The 23,429-nt window shown below is 46.6% G+C and overlaps 1 long non-coding RNA gene across 3 annotated transcripts in view; it reads right to left on the bottom strand.

Annotated features, from left to right (window-relative positions):
* The window catches only part of LOC135177823 (uncharacterized), a 111,714-nt gene that overhangs the window by 83,019 nt on the left and 5,266 nt on the right, over positions 1–23,429 (bottom strand). The window contains exon 2 of one of the 3 annotated variants that reach the window (XR_010303172.1): positions 18,629–19,194. The exons of the other annotated variants lie outside the window; for them this stretch is intronic. This is a non-coding gene — a long non-coding RNA (uncharacterized LOC135177823). Of the gene's footprint in view, positions 1–18,628; positions 19,195–23,429 lie in introns of those variants that run through there. 3 annotated transcript variants of the gene reach the window in all.

The following is a 23,429-nucleotide window of genomic DNA, read 5'->3' on the forward strand; positions in this document are numbered from 1 at the left end:
GGGTTTAATTGGCATGAAAAGGCACTAACAGAGTGCTAGTGGAGTTTCCATTATCTGCTCAGATATCTTATTTACTTTAGTTGAGTTGGAGGACAGGAGGAAAGCAGTGTGTGCCTGCATGCTTTGTGGGGGGAGTGGAAATCACACACGCTGTAAAACCTGCAGCATTTACAATGCCACTAAGCTCAAAAAAAAAAAACCAACCCAAACCCCAGGAGGATGCTTTGCACAATGTTTTCCTAATTATAATTTTGCAGATTTATGTTTAACACGGCTTGCCAGTTGTGAAATTGGCAATGATGATAATCCAACTTGACGGCTATTTCAGGTTAAAAAAATAGGCATTTTTATAACATACTTTCCTCACAACCAAGGGAAAGACCTCAATCTGAAAGGGAAGGTTCTTCCCCACCCCACCGCCACCTTACTTTTTAATGCCAGAGCATAGAAGCAGGCTGCTACACATATAGGTAGGAGCATTAAGAATTGATGTGGTACTGTATACGTTGGATTACAGTCACTGTAGTGAGTCTATGCGATCCCAGCTCCCCGCTGAGTACATACTTATGTCAATATTTCTGTTAATTGTTGCATTACAAATTGTTACAGATCCCAGTGGTGGGAGTTCACATTTGTGCCTGCAGTGGAGCTGACAACACCTACACGTGGTCCCAGGAGGTTTCAATATATTGTGGGATTTGCCTTTTGAAAACGTTATCACAGTTTATCAGTTCAATGTCATTCCACTTAGCACTAATAGAACACAACCCTGAACTATGCAGTGTATTCTCCCCCTCTCCTTCCGTGCACCAGGGAAACACTTTGAGCTTAGAGCATCCGCATGAGATCACCAAACCAAATCAAATGAAGTTTGATTCCCTTCCTCATTTTGCATTGGTATGTTACAAGATTTATTTTTGTGCTGTCACAGAAATTCATTGGTGGTGCATCAATGTTAACTGGCAGATTCCTGGGCGGGTCACATACAGGCGAGGAGATGTTTTGTTTGAGTTTTAAAAGTAAATGGCATTCATTTGGTAAAATCCAGTAACATTGTTGACTTCAGCACATAGAAGATTTGCAAACACAGATCACAGCAAAATACCTAGGCATAATTTTATGTACTAGTTACTGAAGGGATTACCCTAGGAGTTGACTCCACCAGCCAGTGGATCACTGCAGTATATTCTCCCTGTGCCTTGCAAGAGTCACCAACTAGCAGGACAGCACAGATTTGTCAGGTGAACTTGGATAAGCAGCATGAAATCAGGTTTCTAAGAGTGTTAATATTTACTGTGATCCCCAAGTTCTTTAATTTACTGCATTTCAATGAAGAGGAACCTTTCTTGTGTGAACTTAGACAGGACAGCGAAAATTCTCTCTCTGGTGACAGATACATACAATTAATGGGCAAATTTGCTGTCAGCAGCTGACCTGACAAAAAGGCATATCGTGGGGCACTGCATTTACCTTCTCTGCATCTTCAAGAATTCCTGAGATCTCAAAGAGACCCAGAGCCATCGGAGTGGAAGCCCTGCTCCTCAGCATCCTCGCCCAGCTTTCTGCCAGTGAGCTTTACTGGGGGCACTGGGGGAGGGGGCTGGTGGTTCATTGCCCCTGAAAACCCTCATAAATAGAGATTCCACAACAAGGAGACTCTGTGCAAAAGGCTAATTACAGCCTGGGGCTGCATTAACCTTTAGTGTGGGTTCCCCACTGGGATCTTTGTAAGGCTCTGTGTGTGTGTGTTCACAGGCTGAGTATGCACACACAGACCTTCTCCCTGTCCTTTACTTTCCTGTTCTCCTCTGTGCTCTCCCCTGCACAGATAATTTTGGAGGTACAGAAAACGTTCTCCATAATGCAAGGACTTCTTCACTGGGAAAGTCAAGGAAAGACTCAGACCTCCTCATCTGCCCTCAGTGTGAAATACAACCAGCTACAAAATTCCTTTCCTTGATGGAAGCTGCTAGTGCAAATTCAACACAGCCACTAAAAACCAGCTTGTCTATGGAAAGCAGCTGGTACAAGCCACACTGTCAAGGAGAAGCCATCAAATTCTCTTTGGAAAAGCTAACAGCACACAACTGATGTGAGCCAGCTGCAGTAGCAAATATTATGACAGAGGTAAATTTACTACTAAGAGCTACCAGTGGTCCTACAGTCAGTAGGAAAGCTTGCAGAGTCAATGCAGATATTTTAGATAAGCCTCTGTGCTTTTCCTGGGTAGCTACCATCAGTAAGTAAAACTGATAATAAAAACTAGGAAGGTTTAACTCCCTAAGGATGATGCTGCAAAAACACTCTAATGGAAACCATGGAGATCTTATGAGTAAAAATGCTATCACAAACCTGATTTCTGGTCCTGGCTGACAGTGAAAACACCCAAGAAAATGTCAGACTATATCAGATCTTCATAGAATCAACCAGGCTTGAAGAGACCTCCAAGATCGCCCAGTCCAACCTAGCACCCAGCCCTATTCAATCAACCAGACCATGGCACTAAGTGCCTCATCCAGGCTTCTCTTGAACACCTCCAGGAACAGCGACTCCACCACCTCCCTGGGCAGCCCATTCCAATGCCAATCACTCTCTCTGCCAACAACTTCCTCCTCACATCCAGCCTAGACCTCCCCCACCACAACTTGAGACTGTGTCCCCATCTTCTGTTGCTGGGTGCCTGGCAGAAGAGCCCAACCCCAGCTGGCTACAGCCTCCCTTCAGGTAGTTGCAGACAACAATGAGGCCTGCCCTGAGCCTCCTCTGCTGCAGGCTGCACACCCCCAGCTCCCTCAGCCTCTCCTCACAGGGCTCTGCTCCAGGCCCCTCAACAGCCTTACTGCCCTTCTCTGGACACCTTCCAGCACCTCAACATCTCTCTTGAATTGAGGAGCCCAGAACTGGACACAGCACTCAAGGTGTGGCCTGAGCAGTGCTGAGCACAGGCACAGAATAACCTCCCTTGTCCTGCTGGCCACACTGCTCCTGCTACAGGCCAGGATGCCACTGGCTCTGCTGCCCACCTGGGCACACTGCTGGCTCCTGTTCAGCTACTGTCTACCAGCAACCCCAGGTCCCTTTCTCCCTGGCTGCTCTCCAACCCCTCTGTCCCCCACTTACCTGAGAGCTCACAGAAAAGCTACCGAAGGCCTAGCGCTGCCTCGCTGAGTTGGCGCCAAAAGCTTGGCACCCCACAGGCTCCAGGGTGTGCTGTTGCTCCTACGGTGACTGTTTCTCACTCCTCGCCAGAGGATGGGAGGGGAAATCGTGGAATCATAGAATGGTTTGGGTTGGAAGGCACCTTGAAGTTCTGGTCATGTGCAGAGACACCTGCCACTAGGCCTCGGTGTGCGAGGCCTCATCCACCCTCCCTTGAACGCCTCCGGGGAGGGGCCAGCCACAGCCTCCCTGGGCGACCTCTGCCAGGGTCTCACCACCCTCACTGGAAAATAAACTCTTTCTAACAGCCAGTCCAAGTCTGCCTTCTTCCAGCTGCAAGTCCCAGGTCCTCTCACTGCAAGCCCTTGTAAAGCACAGCCTCTTCCCCTGGCAGATCTGGCCTAAGAGTAACACCAGCTGCCCCTGGGCCTGAGGCACTGCTGTCTCACTGCTACCCCTGGGCCTGAGGCGCTGCTGTCTGCTGCTGCCCCTGGGCCTGAGGCACTGCTGTCTCACTGCTACCCCTGGGCCTGAGGCGTTGCTGTCTGCTGCTACCCCTGGGCCTGAGGCACTGCTGTCTCACTGCTACCCCTGGGCCTGAGGCGCTGCTGTCTGCTGCTGCCCCTGGGCCTGAGGCACTGCTGTCTGCTGCTACCCCTGGGCCTGAGGCACTGCTGTCTGCTGCTGCCCCTGGGCCTGAGGCACTGCTGTCTCACTGCTACCCCTGGGCCTGAGGCGCTGCTGTCTGCTGCTGCCCCTGGGCCTGAGGCACTGCTGTCTCACTGCTACCCCTGGGCCTGAGGCGCTGCTGTCTCACTGCTACCCCTGGGCCTGAGGCGCTGCTGTCTGCTGCTACCCCTGGGCCTGAGGCGCTGCTGTCTCACTGCTACCCCTGGGCCTGAGGCGCTGCTGTCTGCTGCTACCCCTGGGCCTGAGGCACTGCTGTCTGCTGCTACCCCTGGGCCTGAGGCACTGCTGTCTGCTGCTACCCCTGGGCCTGAGGCGCTGCTGTCTGCTGCTACCCCTGGGCCTGAGGCGCTGCTGTCTCACTGCTACCCCTGGGCCTGAGGCGCTGCTGTCTGCTGCTACCCCTGGGCCTGAGGCGCTGCTGTCTCACTGCTACCCCTGGGCCTGAGGCGCTGCTGTCTGCTGCTACCCCTGGGCCTGAGGCGCTGCTGTCTGCTGCTACCCCTGGGCCTGAGGTGCTGCTGTCTGCTGCTACCCCTGGGCCTGAGGCGCTGCTGTCTCACTGCTACCCCTGGGCCTGAGGCGCTGCTGTCTGCTGCTACCCCTGGGCCTGAGGCGCTGCTGTCTCACTGCTACCCCTGGGCCTGAGGCGCTGCTGTCTGCTGCTACCCCTGGGCCTGAGGCGCTGCTGTCTGCTGCTACCCCTGGGCCTGAGGTGCTGCTGTCTGCAGCTACCCCTGGGCCTGAGGTGCTGCTGTCTGCTGCTACCCCTGGGCCTGAGGCGTTGCTGCATTTGAATCCTTCCTGCAGGGAAGTGCACAAGGAGAAACAGCAAGAAACTGCCTCATTCCACTGAGGGTTTTTACTTAAGTGCTCCTCAAAAGATCAGCATCTCTGACATGTTTCAGTCACATTCACGTTTAACCACAGAGAGCCTCAGCCGGACAATGAGGACTCCATAACCAGCAGGGCTCCAGCAAAATGTCCGCTCTCTGCCACCATCTCTGTGTCCCGATGAGATCTGCTCTTGGAGGAGCAGGCAGGTGAAGCAAGCTGAAGCTTGCCACCAAAGCCACACTGAGCTGGTGTATGTGGGCAGGGGAAAAGGCACATTCAAGTTTTCAACTCCAGCACAGTCCCCTTGGATGCAGAGCAAACCCCTACAAGACTCAGCACAGAATCAGAGAAAGACAGGCTTTGGAAGGGACTCTGGAGATCATCCAGTCCAACTCCCTGCCAGGGCAGGTTCACCCAAAGCAGGATGCACAGGATGATGTCCAGATGCACTTTGGATGACTGCAGAGAAAGAGACCTCACCACTTCTGTGGGCAGCCTAATCCACCACACACAACCAAACAGCTCCTCCTCATGCTTAGCAACATAAAAGACCTCTGAGGCCAGGCAGAGCTCCTGAGACCCAACCTCCGTTGTGTACCTGAAAAGCAGATCCTTCACTTCCAAATGTTTCTGGGGTGTCCCAGAGGGTCTGAAGCACTAAGACACAAGTCCCAAGAGCTTCACTTGGGGAGTCCCAAGGGAAGTGTCCCAGCAGGCAGGCGAGGACATGGCAGGATTCCCACCACACCCCAGCTTAGGTCTCTAAGCACATTCACTCAAGTTAGACCTCATCCCCTTCCACCTCAGCTGCAAAGCAGAGTTTTTTTCCCCCGAGTTACGTTTGCAAACCTTTATCCCAATAGGTAGTTGTGTGTCATAAAATCAAACCTCAGCAAAATCAAAAAGCCTCCCATACAAAGGATAAATCCCTCCCCAGATCAGGTCTGCCACTGAACATCCTCCTCTCCTCAGGGACAGGAGGAGGGGGGGGGGGAAAGCCCCCAGATGACAGATGTTAATCGCTGCCTTTAATGAACTGCTTTGAGATATTTAAATGGGGTGGTGTTGGTTGTGGTGTAAGAACATATGTACAGCAGTATAAAACAAAGTAGAAACATGATGTATTATTAATAGACACTAATTCCTTTACATCTATTTAGAGGCACGGTGAAGGAAGAACATACTGTGTATTCTCACTGTAGCTCTTGCTGGATATAAAGAGACCCTCTGAAGCCAATTCTTCAGCCTACTCTACTTCAAGAAGTAGTAATCTAAAGCATCAGACATTTCCTATTAAACTTTTAAAAACATAGCTTGAAGTCATACATTACCTTGAATGCTTTAATATCTCATCTGATTCAGTAGGTTTTAAGCCCCACAGAGGTCACATTTGGAAGCACTCAGTCACTTGGGGTGGTTGGGTTTTTTTTTTTCACACAGCATCTCCAAATATTGAATAAAAATAAAAATTATTAGGAGGAATGGAGCCATCTGTAGAGGCTAATAATGTGCCCATCTGATATTGTTATTAATACTACTATTATTTCTGTTTCATATTAGGGAGATGGTGATTGCTAATGGCTCTAAACGAGGAGCGATAGCCTTCATGCTGGCCCATCTGTGTTGCAGCCGGAGCAGCGCGAGAGGATCCGCTTACAAAGCAGCTGCTCCTCCTAACCTTAGTTGGTGTCCAGATTTATCCTCGCAGCTAAACCTAAATCTTTGGCACGTCCAGCACAGGTCTGTGATCTAGTTACAACGCACTGGCTTGGGCCTGAGCCCCACAACAGGCTTTAGTGGTCTTGTGACAAGGTCAAGGTCGACCATATTGTGATCGTACACCAAAGAGTGATTGGTTCAGACACACGAGACGAGGTCCACCTAACTGACTTTAACGTCACCCACCACAGCAGGGAGATCTGTCCTACACATCTGCTGGAAAAGGAATGTGGTAGCAGAGATTAGGCTACCAATTTAGAATCACAGAATCACTTCGCTTGGAAGAGACCTTCAAGATCCTCAAGCCCAACTCTTAACTCAGCACTGCCAGGCCACCAGTACACAACATCTATACAGTTTTCAATCCTTCCAGGGCTGGGGACACCACCACTGTGTGAGCAGCCTGTTCCAGGCCTTGACAACCCTTCTGGGGAAAAATTGTTCCTTATAGCCAGCCTAAACCTCCCCTGGTGCAACTTGAGGCTGTTTCCTCTTGTCATATCACTTTTCACTTTGGAAAAGAGACCAACCCCCACCCGAATACAACCTTCTTTCAGGAGGTTGCGAAGAGTGAAGAAGTCTCCCCCAAGCCTCCTTTTCTCCAGTCTGAACAACCCCAGTTCCCTCAGTTGTTCCTCATAAGGCTTCTGCTCATTCCCATTCAGAAATGGGAATGAAAGCCTTGATTTTGGGTCTTGTCAACATTTTCCTTCAGCCAGCTCAGCTGTATATCACCTTTGAGGCTTGAGCTAAGAGATGGTTCATATGCCACTAGAATCACAGAATCATTTGGGTTGGAAAATCCCTGTAAGACCATGGAGTCCAACCATTATCCAACCCCAGAAGTTTAGTGCTAAACCATGTGCTTCAGGACTAGCCACAACACTTTTCTGTATGCTGTGCCTTAGCCATATAAAGCCAACAAAAGCTGCTTGGCCACAAACCTGCCTGCCTTTTACGTTTCTGATAATGTGACTTGGGTTCAACACTTAGAGTGAGGTAATTGAAAGAATAATAACAGTTAATTCAACTAATTGTAACTATTAGGATAAGCATGAATGAAGAAGTGCCTGCTGTCAAGGCAGCTCTCGAGGAAACACCAGGCAGACAGCTCAGGTTTAAACATTAGAGCAGTAGGATTTCATCAACTGATTAGAACAGCAGTATACCGAGCAGGCAGCAAATACCAAACGCACACAGACAGAGCTCCCTTTTCCCCTCTAAGATCCTGTTGTGGGTCGTATTTAGTGCTGATGATTTGTAATTTGTCCAACAGGTAGAGGCACATTTCCCCCAGGTGACATTTGTAAACAGAAATAAAGCTGGTGCTGTATTGTTTCCCTGAGAAACTCTGCAATTCTAGTGTGTCATAGAGCAGGCAGCGATGTGTAACCAAGCCCAGTGATAAAAAGAAACTGCAATTGTTTTTTTTTTAAGGTGCAGCTCTAAAACTGTACTGTGTGGATTTCCATGCTGTGGCAGCACAGACAGAAATTACTTTTTTCCCCTCTATAAGAGCTAGTTATCTGATTCTCCTTTGTTTCCCTTATTCCAATGTTCAGTTGCATTTTAGTGTTCGGAGCTATAAGGATGCATTGAAACTTATGGAGCCTGACATTTTAACTATCTCATCTTAGCATGATTCATCTCAATTTGCTTTCCTCAAAAATGTAGCCTGGAAGAATATGAACCATTCTGGGGTCTTGCTCGAAGGCCACAAGCTCCATTAAAGAGTACAGCACCAGCTACCTTCCAAAGAGGGTTTGCTGGTTACGAGTCTCATCCTGCCAAGGTAATAGGTGCCTCCTGGGAAATGCCATGTGGTCTCAAAGGTTGAATTCACAGGACTGTGGTGGGGAACTAAGCCCTGCATCAATTCTTCCATCCTCACAATACTTCTGTGCTCTGCTGTGGGAAATGCAGAACAAAGATGCAGTGCTCCTGCTCTGCCTTTGGGCCTTAAGCAAGTGGAGGTATCTCAATGGTTAAATAATGCAGAGATTAAAAGAGCCTCAATAAATATGATGGGTTGATATGAGCAAACAAAATCATTCATAGGCTATTACACAAGTGTCTGTTCAGAAAACACATGATTTTGGAACCATGGCCAGAGTCTGACAAGCACTCTGGGGCAGATCCTCTGTGTACATCAGGTGTCATCGCTCTACTGAAGTCAACGGAGCTGTGACAACTAAAACCCATGGGGGCTCTGCCCTTTTGTGCACCATTCTGGTAATACTCAAATTGCTCCACACACAGAGCCCTGCCTGCGTGACCATCATGGTGTAAAGTGCTCTCCAGACAGCAAGCTGGCCCGTGGCCCGTTTAATTGCTGAAGGCACAGGTTTTGGTGCTGAGCCTTGACTTTCATTTAGCTTTCAGACTCATCTGAGCTCCAGCCGCAAAGATAGGAGCACAAACTTTAAACACGACTCGTTCAGGCACTTGCCTTTCAGCACAGCGAAGGGTGAAAGGCTTAGCAAGCCCACAAGCAAACAGCACTAAGGGCCGGGGTGGGAACTGAGAGGGCAGCACGCAACAAAGTACACAACTGTCACCCACAAGAGTTCAGTGACACTTTGCCTGGCCTGTCCCCCTTCTACACTTGTAGGCACTGATACAGTGAAACAATAATATATCACTTGAGCTGACCCTTTGGCCTTTATGAATTATCTGTTTTAGAAAGATGTGAAACCACCTTTTATATCCAACATAATAGATATTTAGACATTGTAGATCAATAGTGAACAAGTTTTCTGGTTATAGTTAATGGGTGCCAGAGGGGCATTCTGACATTGACCTCTGACACCCTCGCTGACAAGAAATCTATAAGGAAAAGAAAAAACACACCAGCAGGAAAGACTGCCAGCTTTGAAAGGTATGAATATAGATCTACAGCAAATAATGGTAATTTTCATTGAGCAGAAATTTTTCAGACTTCCAGTTTGAGATGAATTTTCCTTAATTCTGACCAATGTAAAATTAATAAGTGGCCCTCGGTGAGGGTGTGAAAACAACTGCTCAGCTGCACGACACAATTTCCCACTCGTTACTCGTGTGATATGTTCTGCTGTCAAAGAAGACTTTTTCCCTTTATAAAATAGGCTGTCATTTGTAATTCCCAACCAGCAGAGATTTGTTAAACAGCCACATCACAGCAGGTCTGGATAGGAGGAAATACAGGCTCCTGGTTCTTGAAAGAAACTAATCTAAACCCAGTCTTTAAAGGAAAATAAGGTTGTGGGAGTGCAATGTTAGGGTTCCTTGTCAGATCGGTTGCTAATATGTACTGCCACCAAAGCTCTACAATAAACCCTTATTCCTTAGTTTGCCAGATGCTTTAGCTAACTTCTGATGTAATTAACTGATGATGCAAAGGTGGCAACAGCTATGAGTATGAAACTGTATCTCTGTATCATGTGCTTCACGGTACTCAGTAAAGAAGGCTCCATTCGCCAGGAGCAGCGTTACCGGATCAGAAGAGGAGAGCTAATTTCCAGCAGTCTGTTTTACACCCCAGCACAATCCAGCATGCCTCCTGGTAATGGAATTAGCTCTGCCACCTCAAGCCAAACTGAAATCAGTGTGAAAGGAGAGCTGCCTTCTTTCCAAGGCAGCTCCCCTCCGACATACCTACTGTATGATTAGGTCACACTCCAGTAACGCCGCGCTGAGGTCTCCGTGGCCTTCCTGCAGCTAAGCACCATTGAAAACACATTTGTCCTGGCTGTTCTTTTCTTTTACCCCCTCCCCTCATCTTGTGCAAGATGAATCGCTGCTGGATCCAGACTGGCTCCGAGGGCAAAGCCAGGTCTTGAGGAGGTAACCTGCCTCCTACAGCTTGAACATTTTAATTAATTTTAACACTAATGCACAAATGAGAGTTAATCACTCTGCCGCCGCGCTTTCTAATCTACCAAGTTTATTCATTAAAACTTTCCTGCCTGCACTTTGATTGAATGTCATGCTTCTTAAAAGGCTTCTCAAACAGCCTTAAGGCTTTTAAAACCCATGTCTGGGGCAACTGCTGAAGCCCTTTTTACGATTCGCTTTGCCCTGTGGAAGTTTGATGGGAGAGGGACTGGGAGACGCAGTTTACGCGAGGTTACTGAGTGCCTTAATCACAGGGCTGCAGAGAAATGCTCCACTAAACTCACAACGTGGCCAAAACGATCTGCTGAACAGAAAAGACAGCTCTTTGCTTTTACAGATTCCACACCAAAACGTTTCACAAGCCCCACGGCATGAAACTGGCCACACAATCACCGTGCAGGCTTCTGTCGTTTAGCACAAGGCTGTAATAGATGCTCTATGACTATTAATTTTATGGCATTGCTTTAGATTATGTTGCTTTGTGTTTTATTGCTGTGCTGTCTAACAAAAAGCCTGGTGCTAATGTTATTTGGGTTAGATAATATATTTGCAACGTGTTTGCTAATCTAATTATTTTAGAATCAATATAATAAAAACCTTAAGTACACAGTTTGGTCTATTAATTGCTATAACTAGAATCTGAAATTTATTCTGGCAAGGGAGGTTCTTTATTTCAAATTAACTGAAGCAAAATGCAATCTTTGCTTTTTTAATTAACTGTGTTCAATAGTAGGGACCTAAAAAAAAAAAAAAAAAAGAACCCTCACATTTCCAGTTTTTTAATGAAGGCTGAAATCAGACATTCCAGCATACATTTAATTGGCTTTTTTTGGGGGGAAGTCATTTATATTACTTGGAAGCTGCAGTGAAGACAAGATTCTCTGCACTGTTTTGTGGGAGAGTTCACTCAAAATCTAGATGCACAGTGCCTTTATAAAGAGACCCCAAAAAATAAAGCATAAGGAGGTCTGTTGAGTTAGATAAAGCAAAGGGAAAATACCTTTTTATTTGTGGCTGTGTCCACCTATGGGCACTGGGAGCTTTATGCAGCAGCTGGGCTCCTTAAGGAAGATTCTCCACTGTTATCCACGCTTCCCATCAGCCAGGGCTGTGGGCTACACACTCACATTTCCTGTCAGAGTTTTCTGTTTCGTTATAGTTTTCTTCTGCACTCTTCCTTTCTTTTGGGAAGCAGCTACACTGTCAGCACAAGAGGTCCCTCAGGACCTAAGCTGTCCTAAGCATCGAAGTCATTTCTGTTAGGCAGACCGCTTCATTGTAAAAGCCCCATGACACCGTGGGTGGTTAAGTTAAGAAAACTGCCTCAAGTGTCTCTATTAATACCAAATTCCTGCCTCTCCAGCTAGGATGAGCTCAAAGTTTACTCAGGCAATGAAAATGTCTAGCTAGAGATTAAGGCTAACCTTCTTCAAGTTTATAAATCACAGCCACTTCTAGATTTGAGTCAATTTAAAAGTGAAAGTACTCTGATTCTCGCCTCTTCTATTGCCTTTACACTTCAGCCACTGCCCTACCATTTCTCCCAGCATTTGGTTGGGATTTCCAGTGGTCAGCCTCCAACAAGCCCCATGGGCAGCCTGGAGAATGGTTTCATGTCCATGAGGAAAATGGCTGACCTGGGTCAGGGACAGGCAGGCTCTGCTGCATGTTTCAGGACAATCTATCTGCTGTTGCTGTTTCACTCTTCCTCACCGCTGAGGAAGATCATGTCTCCAGACCGAGGAGCAGCCAAGCTGTTTGAGTAGTGTATGGACAATTTCCTGACCCACAGTTAGGACATGTGCAGTAATACTGCATCCATGTTCCCAGCTTCCAGCACAACTGCCTCAGATCTCAGCCAGCCTCCTTCATTTTGTGCCTCATCTACCTGTTACAGCTCTGACTGAGAAATTAAATCCTGACAAAAGGCATTTTTTAACAGCCTTCTGGGGGCACCTGGGAGTTTCAGCATATCTCCTTACATCACTCTTCCAGCACACTCTGGGGGTAACTCCTCACCTGCCTGGACTGTGCTGACAGTTGCACTGCCTTTTTTCAAAGTCAAAGCACCTGGCATGATTTCTCCTACCATTCCTCCTTTAAAATCCTTATCCCAGTGTTTCTTTATGGACATTTCCCTCTGCTCGTTCACATGCTGCTGCATGAAAAGCTTTTTTGTGTCTCTTCACCTTTTTGTGCAAACACACCTATTAGTGCATTGTATTTTTGGATGGCAATGTTCATCAACTTCTCAGGAACGACTGCACAGTTCTTCTCATCGTCCTAGGAAATTTATGAATCGATATTTTCAGCTTCATTGCTGCTCATATCCTGTGAAACAATCCTTATGTTCAGATCTTTCTATGGGCTCATCAAACTGAAAGTCCTATTGAATTGGCTGCATTTCTGTTTCCACCTCATTATGGTGGGTGGCACCGTAGCACATGTACAATTGTAGCAGGAGCCCTTCTCTTTCCACTCTAACCAGGAAACTTTATTGGAGTCACTGATTGAATATTCGGTCTCTTTCCACCCCATTGTGGTGCTTACACCTAGAGCCTTCACAAAGATCCTCCTCTTAGGTTCAGATTTAATCATAGAATGGTTTAGAATCATGGAATCAACCAGGTTGGAAGAGACCTCCATATCATCCAGTCCAACCTAGCACCCAGCCTGAGCCAATCAACCAGACCATGGCATTAAGTGCCTCAGCCAGGCTTTGCTTCAACACGTCCAGGGACAGCAACTCCACCACCTCTCTGGGCAGCCCATTCCAACGCCAATCTCATCTAGTTCCAACCCCCTGCCATAGGCAGGGACACCTCCCACTAGAACAGGTTGCTCAAGGCCTCATCCAACCTGGCCTTGAACACCTCCAGGCAGGGAGCAGCCACAATCTCCCTGGGCAACCTGTGCCAGTGTCTCGCCACGCTCACTGCAAAGAGCTCTTTCCTAACATCTAGTTTCAATCTCCCCTCTGCCAGTTTAAACCCATTACCTCTCCTTCTGTCATTACCAGACCTTGTCAATAGTCCCTCCCCAGCCTTCCTATAGGACCCCTTCAGATACTGGAAGGCCACTCCAAGGTCTCCTTGAAGCCTTCTCTTCTGCAGGCTGCAGAGCCCCAGCTCTTGTAGCCTGTCCTCATAGCAGAGCTGCTGCAGCCCTCTGAGCATCTTTGTGGCCCTCCTCTGGACTCACTCCAACAGATCCATGTCCCTCTTATGTTGGGGGCTCCAGGACTGCACACAGTACTCCAGGTGGGGTCACTCAAGAGCAGTGTAAAGGGGTAGAATCCCCTCCCTTGCCCTGCTGGCCAAGGGAGGTGATGAAATAAATGTAGAGGTCATAGTGGCTATCTCAAACACCAATACCACAACTCTAACCTCATTTCCACACATACACATGTCATAGTTAATAAAACATCCGAGCTGAAAACTCTACCTCAAATACTAATTCTTCTAACCAAAGACCTACCACAACCATTTTCTCACACCCTGTGCAAATACCTCTCTCTCCAAAGCGACACCCTCCGATGAGTGTGAGCAGAGGTGACTGAGCAGAGGCAGAGTGGCCCACAATTAATTTCAAATGACAAATATGTTTGTGAAAATGAGACTCTGCCTGCAGGCAGCTCACAAACAAACAATAAAAAGCACTGCTCTCCTTTAAATGCATTAGTAGTTATGAATAGCCAACCCAGCTCTACTCATTACCTAGCAATGAAAAATTGACAATAGAGTTATTAGGATAATATACTTAATTAATAGAAATATTAAAAGATTCACCATTAACCTGCATTTGCTCAGAATGCCAGAGGGGTGATTAGTTAGAATGGCACAGAATATTTCATAGTACTTACTGCTCTTCTAAGAAGTCAGAGAGAAGAAAATGGAGATCCATGCCTCTACTTGATTTGAAGCATGACCTTAATGGTATTCAAAGTTTTAAACAGGAATGGAGATAGAGAGGACAGGGGAAAATGATACCTTGAATTTACTACAGGGATTAGGACACATCAAAAAGATAGGATTTTTGGTAATCTGATATTTTTTAATCAAGTTGTTCACAGAATCCCAACGTGGTTGGGGTTGGAAAGGACCTCTGGAGATCATCCAGTCTGAGTCCTCTGTTAAAGCTGGGGCACCCAGAGCAGCTTGGCCAGGGTCACAATGGAATCTCTCCAGAGAAGAAGACTCCACAACCTCTCTGGGCAACCTGCTCCAGAGCTCCAGCACCCTCACACCTCCTGTTCAGATGAAACATGCTGGGTTCCAGTTTGTGCCTGTTGCCCCTTATCCTGTCACTGGGAGCCTCTGAAAAGACTGATTCTATCCTCTTAATATCTACACTTCACCTCTTGTTGGGGCTTGAGCAGATCTGCTCTCAGGCTGCTCTTCTCCAGGCTAAGCAGACCCAGGCCTCTCAGCCCTTCCTTGTCAGAGAGAGAACAAAAACTTTAGAGATTACCAAAAAAATAGTTCCTTTTTGTTTGGTTGGGTTTTTTTTGCCTGGAAGCAACTATCCACCTTTAACCCTTCAATGTTAGTCTCTAATGACCACACTTTGATCTGAAAACACTACAAGCATGTTTTCCTCATGCATCAGCCACACCATGTAAATGCATAGGATAGTTTTCTGAGTCAGTTACCTGCTAGCAACACTTTTAGACACATAAAATTGCTATACATTTTGTGTACCTGCACTTGAACAAAGTTGAAGTTCACCTGAGGAACTACTTGTGTTACGCTGTGGAAGATGAAGACTAGCAGGGGGGGTTATAAAATGCATCCAAATTTCGATGGCAGGGCAAGTGACAACAAAGAGCCGGCCAGAAGAATCAGAGCAGTGAAATGCCATTTAGCAGCGACTGTGGCAGAGGGCTGGGTCCTGGGGAAGCTGGGATCATCAGTACAGAGAAGGCAGCAGCTGAATTCCAGATGGGGCTGACCTCAACACATTTCTCCCTCCCGATTAACTGATGTGCATTGTCCCCTTTTGTTAAATGGCCCCAGAATAGTTCAGGCATTAATAAGGGTACAGTTAAAAGCAAAAAGAGAAGCTCCCACACCTCATTATCCAGCTTCCTGTTGGAGAGCGGGTGTGAGAGCAAATTAGTGTATGTGAGGAGAGCACACTGGAAGAGTTAAGCATTGCAATAGAGATGCTAATTCGGAATTAAACAGATCACTGGGAACCAAGTTCACCAACAATAAATCCGAATTTGGTCACCTGGAAAGCCCAACAAGGCTTTGATGCTATAGAAATAGCATGGATTCTTCTCCCTGAATGTCTTCCTGCAGGCATGCAAACTCCCAACTAATATGACAGGACAAGATCTGTTGTTTCCTTGCAGGGTGAATAGTGATTCGTTAGGAACAGATACAAATCCCTAGCCTGAATTGTAACTTTAAAAACTCCACTTTTGGAAAGCAACCTCACCTACACATTCAACATTTACAGCTTCAACATTAACCACTATGTACAAAACGGTGAGGAAAACAGAAGTCATTGGAGTCCCACTACAAGCCCTGCCACAGCACATATATTCAACCCAGAGCTGAAGGGATGAGAGATTGAGAAAGCTAACAAAACCCACATTTTCTTCCTTAAAGAAATATCTCTTGCTGACAGATTTTGGATTGCATACTCTGTGAAATAGAGGAGCTCTTGCAGCGTGTTGCCAGAGGAAAGCATAGGAAAAGCCAGCAGCACTAAGTGAAAAGTGTGGGACACGCACACAGATACACAAAAAGGGATCTGGGGGTGCTGGTAGATAGTAGCTGAACAGGAGCCAGCAGTGTGCCCAGGAGGCCAGGAGAGCCACGGGCATCCTGGCCTGTAGCAGGAGCAGTGTGGCCAGCAGAACAAGGGAGGTTCTTCTGCCCCTGTACTCAGCACTGCTCAGGCCACACCTTGAGTGCTGTGTCCAGTTCTGGGCTCCTCAGCTCAAGAGAGATGTTGAGGTGCTGGAAGGTGTCCAGCAGAGGGCGACAAAGCTGGTGAGGGGCCTGGAGCACAGCCCTGTGAGGAGAGGCTGAGGGAGCTGGGGGTGTGCAGCCTGCAGCAGAGGAGGCTCGGGGGGGACTTCAGTGCTCTCTATAGCTTCCTGAAGGGAGGCTGTAGCCAGGTAGGGATTGGTCTCTTCTGCCAGGCACCCAGCAACAGAACAAGGGGACACAGTCTCAAGTTGTGCCAGGGGAGGTCTAGGCTGGATGTTAGGAGGAAATTGCTGGCAGAGAGAGTGATTGGCATTGGAATGGGCTGCCCAAGGAAGTGGTGGAGTCACCGTCCCTGGAGGTGTTGAAGGAAAGCCTGGCTGAGGCACTTAGTGCCATGGTCTGGTGGATTGGCTAGGGCTGGGTGCTAGGTTGGACTGGCTGAGCTTGGAGGTCTCTTCCAACGTGGTTCTCACAAGAAAAAATGGTTCATGAGAGGTTTCAAAAAGAGAAGCAGTGTGAGTTTATTACCTAGCAGGGCGAGTTTACAAGGTCTTGCAGTGACAGAACTCAAGGGAATGGATTGAAGCTTGAGGAGGAAAGATTTAGACCGGAGATTAGGAAGAAATTCTTTCCAGTGAGGGTGGTGAGACACTGGAACATGTTGCCCAGGGAAGTTGTGGATATCCCCTCCCTGGATGTGCTCAAGGCCAGGTTAGACAGGACCTTGAGCAATCTGATCTAGTGGAAGGTGTCCCTCTCAATGGCAGCAGGGTTGGAACTAGAGGATCCTTAAGGTCCCTTCCAATCCAAACCATTCTGTGATTCTATGATTCTAACTACCACGAAGTGTATTTCTGATTAGCCAAACCAAACTGTAAACTTCAAGATGCTCTCTGTCAACTGAAAGCCAGCACATTAAAAAATCAAACCTAATTCTCTAAGTTTTGCCAAGAGTCTATAAGCTCAAATTAAGAATTCCTTCTTCTTAGTGATGACAAGTGAGAAAATACAGAGATAGAACAAAACAAAGGGGAAGAGGCAGCCTCCTCTATATCAATTTCCACTGTTTCCTATGGGAAGAAGTGTTCAGTGAGTGCTCAGTCATCCCAGAAATCAAGCCAGGCTTTCTTGTGTCTAAACACAGAGTTAGAGGGCAGGCTTCAAAGAATTAAAAATGAAAATACTAAGCCAGAATGGAATAACACAGTTTACCTTTTGATTGCTTTGAAAAGTCTCTACCTTGGCTGTTATCAGGTATAAGCAGAATGAACTTCTGTGACTTGTGACCATACCATGACCTTGGCTCCTCTCTGTACAAAGCTGCTAACACCTCAGAGGGCTTCCACAACAACTGAATGAGGAGTTCTATCTATGTTCATAATGCTATAAATCCTCCCAAATTTACTTACTTTCCTTCCTTCCCTCCCTTTTTCCTTCCCTCCCTCCCTCCCTCTTTCCTTCCTTCCGTCTTTCCTTCCTTCCCTCCCTCTTTCCTTCTTTCCTTCCTTCCCTCCCTCTTTCCTTCCTTCCCTCCCTCTTTCCTTCCTTCCTTCTGTCTTTCCTTCCTTCCCTCCCTCTTTCCTTCTTTCCTTCCTTCCCTCCCTCTTTCCTTCCTTCCCTCCCTCTTTCCTTCCTTCCTTCCTTCCCTCCCTCCTTCCCTCTTTCCCTCCCTTCCTCCTGCCTTCTTTCCATCCCTCTTTCCTTCCTTCCCTCCCTCTTTTCCTTCCTTCCCTCCCTCTTGCCTTCCTTCCCTCCCTCTTTCCTTCTTTCCTTCCTTCCTTCCCTCCCTCTTTCTTTCCTTCCCTCCCTCTTTCCTTCTTTCCTTCCTTCCCTCCCTCTTTCTTTCCTTCCTTCCCTCCCTCTTTTCCTTCCTTCCCTCCCTCCCTCCCTCCTTCCGTCTTTCCCTCCCTTCCTCCTGCCTTCTTTCCATCCCTCTTTCCTTCCTTCCTTCCCTCCCTCTTGCCTTCCTTCCCTCCCTCTTTCTTGCCTTCCTTCCCTCCCTCTTTCTTGCCTTCCTTCCCTCCCTCTTTCCTTCTTTCCTTCCTTCCTTCCCTCCCTCTTTCCTTCTTTCCTTCCTTCCTTCCCTCCCTCTTTCCTTCTTTCCTTCCCTCCCTCTTTCCTTCTTTCCTTCCTTCTCTCCCTCTTTCCTTCTCTCCTTCCTTCTTTTTTTAAGCCAGTAGTGCATCAAAAGAAACTAAGGAATTCACTTTCCCAATTGTCTACAGAATTTCCAGCAAGCTCCAGATCTTTGGAATGAAGAAAACAAACCCAAAACATCTCTTGATTTTTTTGGCATTGTAATCCAAAACCCCTCATTAGCTTCTTCGATCCATTTAACATAATTTACCCCTCCCTGCAAGTTTTTAGGTGATAAAAAGATTAAAAATGATCCCATAACAGCCTGTTCAGTATTTTACATTCACTGACCTTTTATGTAATTTGATCTGCTCCTTTGGATGTCTGTTCCAAGTGTGGTGGGTGAGAGCTTGATTTATAAACAGTGTATGCACACAGGATTTTTATGGACTTTGTTCCCACCACCAGTTTTTTTCTGTGGTCATTTACAGTCGATTTGAAATTCATTCAAGTACTTTGCTTTTTGTTAGAAGTGTCTGTCTTCCCCCCCTCCATACTAAAGTAGGGTGCTTGCAAGAAAGGGAAGCCTTGTGATAACTGCTTGGAATCCCTTGCTTGTACTTCATGTTATGGATTTCAGAGCTGTAGCAGAGAAGTGGCAGATTTGCTTCAAAGGAGGTTTATGATGACAAATCCAGCTCTTCTCTTACCTCTGTCTTCAATGATAAGCAATGGAACACCATGCTCCTCACTAAAATTCAAGGGGAAGTCACCACTGCAGTCCTCAATACAAGAAGGACATGAACCTGTAAGAGTGGGTCCAGATGAGGTCACAAAAATTATGTGAGAGCTGGAAGCTCTCTGCTGTGAGGCCAGGCTGAGAGAGGTGGAATTGTTCAGCCTGGAAAAAAAAAGAAGGCTTGAGGGTAATCTTCTGATGGCTTTTCAATGCTTAAAGGGGTGGATCAGAAAGCTGGGGACAGACTTTTGGCAGGCCTGTTGTGACAGGACAAGAGGGGAATGGTTTTACACTGAAAAAGGGGAAATGTAGGCTAAATACAAGGAAGAAATTTTCCACACTGTGAATGGTGAGACAATGATCCAAGCTGCCCAGAGAGGTCATGGCTGCCCAATCTCTGGAACCATTCCAGGCTGGGTTGGGCAGGGCTCTGAGCAACCTGCTCTAGTTGCAGATGTCCCTATTCACTGCAAGGGAGTTAAGTTGGACTAGATGACCTTCAAGGTCACTTCCAACCCAAACTAGTCTATGAAAATAACTTTAAAAGAGAGGATTTTTTTTTGTCCTTCCTCCTGATATCAATCAGGCAACACAAGACAGCAAACCTAAGCAATGATCCCAAGCATACAATGCAGCTGAAGCAGAAATCTGATGTTGTTTCACCTGCTGTTTTGTATGTGACAAGGAAAGCACCCTCAAATGCAAGGCAGCTTTGCATGAGACAGAGAATGCTCTTGTAAACAACAGCAGAATACTTTGGAAAGTCTTCCTCTAGTGTGTCTGATATTGTTCAAGCTACAGAACTATTGGAGCTCCTTTTCTCCCTGCAACTATCCCTCCAGTGAAAACCAGAGCACAAACTTCAGTAGTGAGAGATGCACAACAAAACCCAGCACAAAGAGAAGAGGACAGAGCAGGCAGTGAGTATATAACACATTTTATGCTGTTACTCTCTGCCACAACTCCATTCTGCTCTCCAAAGTGGAAATGGCCTCTTAGTGGTTGTCATTATCTTTCTGCTTCCTATTTTTTACTTCATTTTCTGAGCTCCATACACAAAACTTTTCTCCTTCTTTAGGTTTTTTTCATGGGTTTTTTCTTCCGTTTTATTTTGTTGTTTGGTTTGGGTTTTTTTTTGTTTGGGTTCTTTTGTACAGCAGGATTTTTTTTCCCTTTAAGAATAGTACACTAAGCCAAGATTGAGAGAAAAAAATCAAAGCTTCCACCATTTTCTATACAGGTATCTAGTGGGAGGTGTCCCTGCCTATGGCAGGGGGTTGGAACTGGATGATCTTTGAGGTCCCTTCCAACCTGAAGCATTTCTGTGATTCTATCAGTGACTTTTCCAGTGCACCAGAAAGGAAATCTTCATTGTATGAGATGTAGAAGAAAACCTCTACAAGGTACATACAGTTCTGCCAAGATCCCAAGGCTGGAATTTAGCATAGCTCAATCTCAAAGAAAAGAAGCCAACCAAACCAAATGGCCAACTTCTAAGGTTTCTGAAGGTCTAACTGATATATATAACACTGTACTGTTTATGGGGACAGTCCCCAAGCTAGTCAGAAATCACAGAATCAATCAGGTTGGAAGAGAGCTCCAAGCTCAGCCAGTCCAACCTAGCACCCAGCCCTGGCCAATCAACCAGACCATGGCACTAAGTGCCCCAGCCAGGCTTTGCTTCAACACCTCCAGGGACAGCGACTCCACCACCTCCCTGGGCAGCCCATTCCAATGCCAATCACTCTCTCTGACAACAACTTCCTCCTAACATCCAGCCTAGACCTCCCCTGGCACAGCTTGAGACTGTGTCCCCTTGTTCTGTTGCTGGTTGCCTAGGAGAACAGACTGACCTCTACCTGGCTACAGCCTCCCTTCAGGTAGCTGCAGACAGCAGTGAGCTCTGCCCTGAGCCTCCTCTTCTGCAGGCTGCACACCCCCAGCTCCCTCAGCCTCTCCTCATAGGGCTGAAGCCATGGAACAAATCTCCAAGAACAGAAATATGTTACTGAAGAACAAAACACAGAAATTAACCTCCAGACCCTACTGTGCCAGCAGGAAGTTGATTCTTTCAGAGAGAGAGGAGGAAACAAAAAACAAATCAAGGCAGAGAATAAAAAAAACTTTGTAGATGTTGATTTTTCCTTCCTAAATGCCACTCACAGCCTCCCACCCCTAAGTGTTTGCCTTCCTTCTTCCTCCTACGAACAGTATCAGAACTTCCAAGGAATGTTTTGCAGGATTATGGTTAATTCAGTCAGGGCTACTCACTGGAATAAAGCAGCCAGCACCACAAACTTTTTCTGGAGTAAGTATGTGTGTTAGGAGCATGATGAAGAAAGAGACAAAGAGATGATATATGGTAAACAGGGCTGTGCTGACAAAAGCCTCCACACAAAGGAAGGAAAATTAATACACTTACAAGTCACAAGGCAATTCCTCCTCTGTCACTAGCACTTTGCTCCAGTTTGGTGCTATTCTCCTGAGCTCATCTATGTCTTTCTGTGTTCAGTTCCAGCTCTACAGAGTATAGATGTATTTTGTCCCAGATCATCACAACTGCTGTCTTTCCTCAGTGACTGTATTTGGCTGGGTAGAGATATGCTCTGCTCAGGCTATTTAGTCAGCCCTGTGCAATGAATTTGGGGAATTCTGTAGCTTGGGGAATGCTACAGCACCCATTTGGTTAAAGTAAAAGAGCAAACAAATAAAGAGAGCAATACCACTGCTACCTATTTGTATTTCTGCAGAGTGTATTTATCAGTGTCACATATTTGGAGGGAGAAAAAGACAACCCTTTGTTTCTTCAGGCATGTCTTACCTCTGAAAAATAATCCACATACCTCCAGATATTTCTGTCTTCATCTAAAGGTTCTAAACACCAATTTTGCTCTCAGGTGCTGCTTGTGCTTAGTGGGGAAGATGTACCAGATGAGGCAGTAAGCTAAGGGTGGTGAATCAAGTGCCAGACATCCAAAGGGAGCCAGGCAGTGTGGTGCCATCAAAAGAGAAGGCAGCTTTGAAGAATTTAGATATGACCCAATTTGCTGTTTCTCTGCTACTTGTATGCATCACACTCTTCCTTGAGCATAAACCCTCTTGTATGGAAACAGTTGCTGAAGGGATATGTCCTTTTGCTGTTGATTACCAGCTTTGCTGCTCCAAGCTGAGGAATTCCAGATTAAAAAGAGTGGGTTTTTTCCCTCTCCCTAGAACAGCAACTAATGCAGAATGTTTTGCTGGGCTGTGAAAGGCTTTTCCTCTCTCTGTGGGGAGTACTATTTCTGATCCCCAATGCAGCAGTTAATAAAGTCTCAATAGTCTTTCCACCATTTCCCTCAGCACCTGCTTGCAGTCCTAAAACTCCACTGCTCCTGTCACTCTCCAGCCTCTCCAATCTTCTCTGCCAAATGATGTTTTCCTTAGCAGGAACTTCCAATGTAGCCCCAATTGTTTCTGGTTTATTGAGGGATTCCTCCTGAGTGGATTTTTCAATAGCACTTTTAACCACACCAGCAGCCACGCTCCTCTAAAGCAAAATTATCTACAGCTTGCCCAGATTTAATAGCAGTGAAGTTTTTAATGCTATCTTACTCAAGTCCCCTGAGCCTGCAATAGCTTCCTTCTCTTAATATTCCATTATGTCTGACATGCTCTTGCCAGCCATGGAGAGAGATTGGATCTTGTACTCCGAGCTTCCAGGCTATCACATTTCCTCCCTTTTCTAACACACATCCTGCTCTTTCCTGGAGGTTGTTCTGCCTCTTTGCAGAACGAGGCTTGCACACGAACAGGCACAGCCTACAGAACAGGATTACCCAACAAGTATAAAACTGAAGAGCTGCCATTTTTTTTTTTTTGGCAAAGACAACTATTTTTAGGATATGTTTTACCTTTGGGTCCAGCTGGTTTCCTGCTCTCTAACAGTTTTGAAAGCTGTTTCAGAACGAGCTGTTTCTCAGTAGCAAAAACAGGTCTGAACATGGTGGTTAACTAACTCCTGGCCTTGATCTGCTTGTTTAGATGCATCTGAGCCCACCAGCCATCACTGAAATCAGCAGTGCAGAGGACACACCTTGACACTTGCATGATTTAAGTGAGGAAATGAAGATTTCAGGGAACAGCAAAAGGCTCCATGAGACCACAAAAACATGAGGTTAGCAGTCAGAAGATCAGGATTCAAATCTTCACTGTGCCAAACCCAAGCTCTGCGCTTGGGTCGCAACAAGCCTGTGAAGGCTCCAGGCTTGGAGTAAAGTGGCTGGAAAGTCACCCTGGGAAAAAGACCTGGGGCTGTTGATCAACAGCCAGCTGAACATGAGTCAGTGCATGTCCAGGTAGCCAAGAAGGCCAACAGCATCCCAGCTTGGATCAGGAACAGTGTGATCAGCAGAACT

Source organism: Pogoniulus pusillus, chromosome 8 (genome assembly GCF_015220805.1).
Source record: "Pogoniulus pusillus isolate bPogPus1 chromosome 8, bPogPus1.pri, whole genome shotgun sequence".
In the NCBI taxonomy this organism is placed as follows: Eukaryota; Metazoa; Chordata; class Aves; order Piciformes; family Lybiidae; genus Pogoniulus; species Pogoniulus pusillus.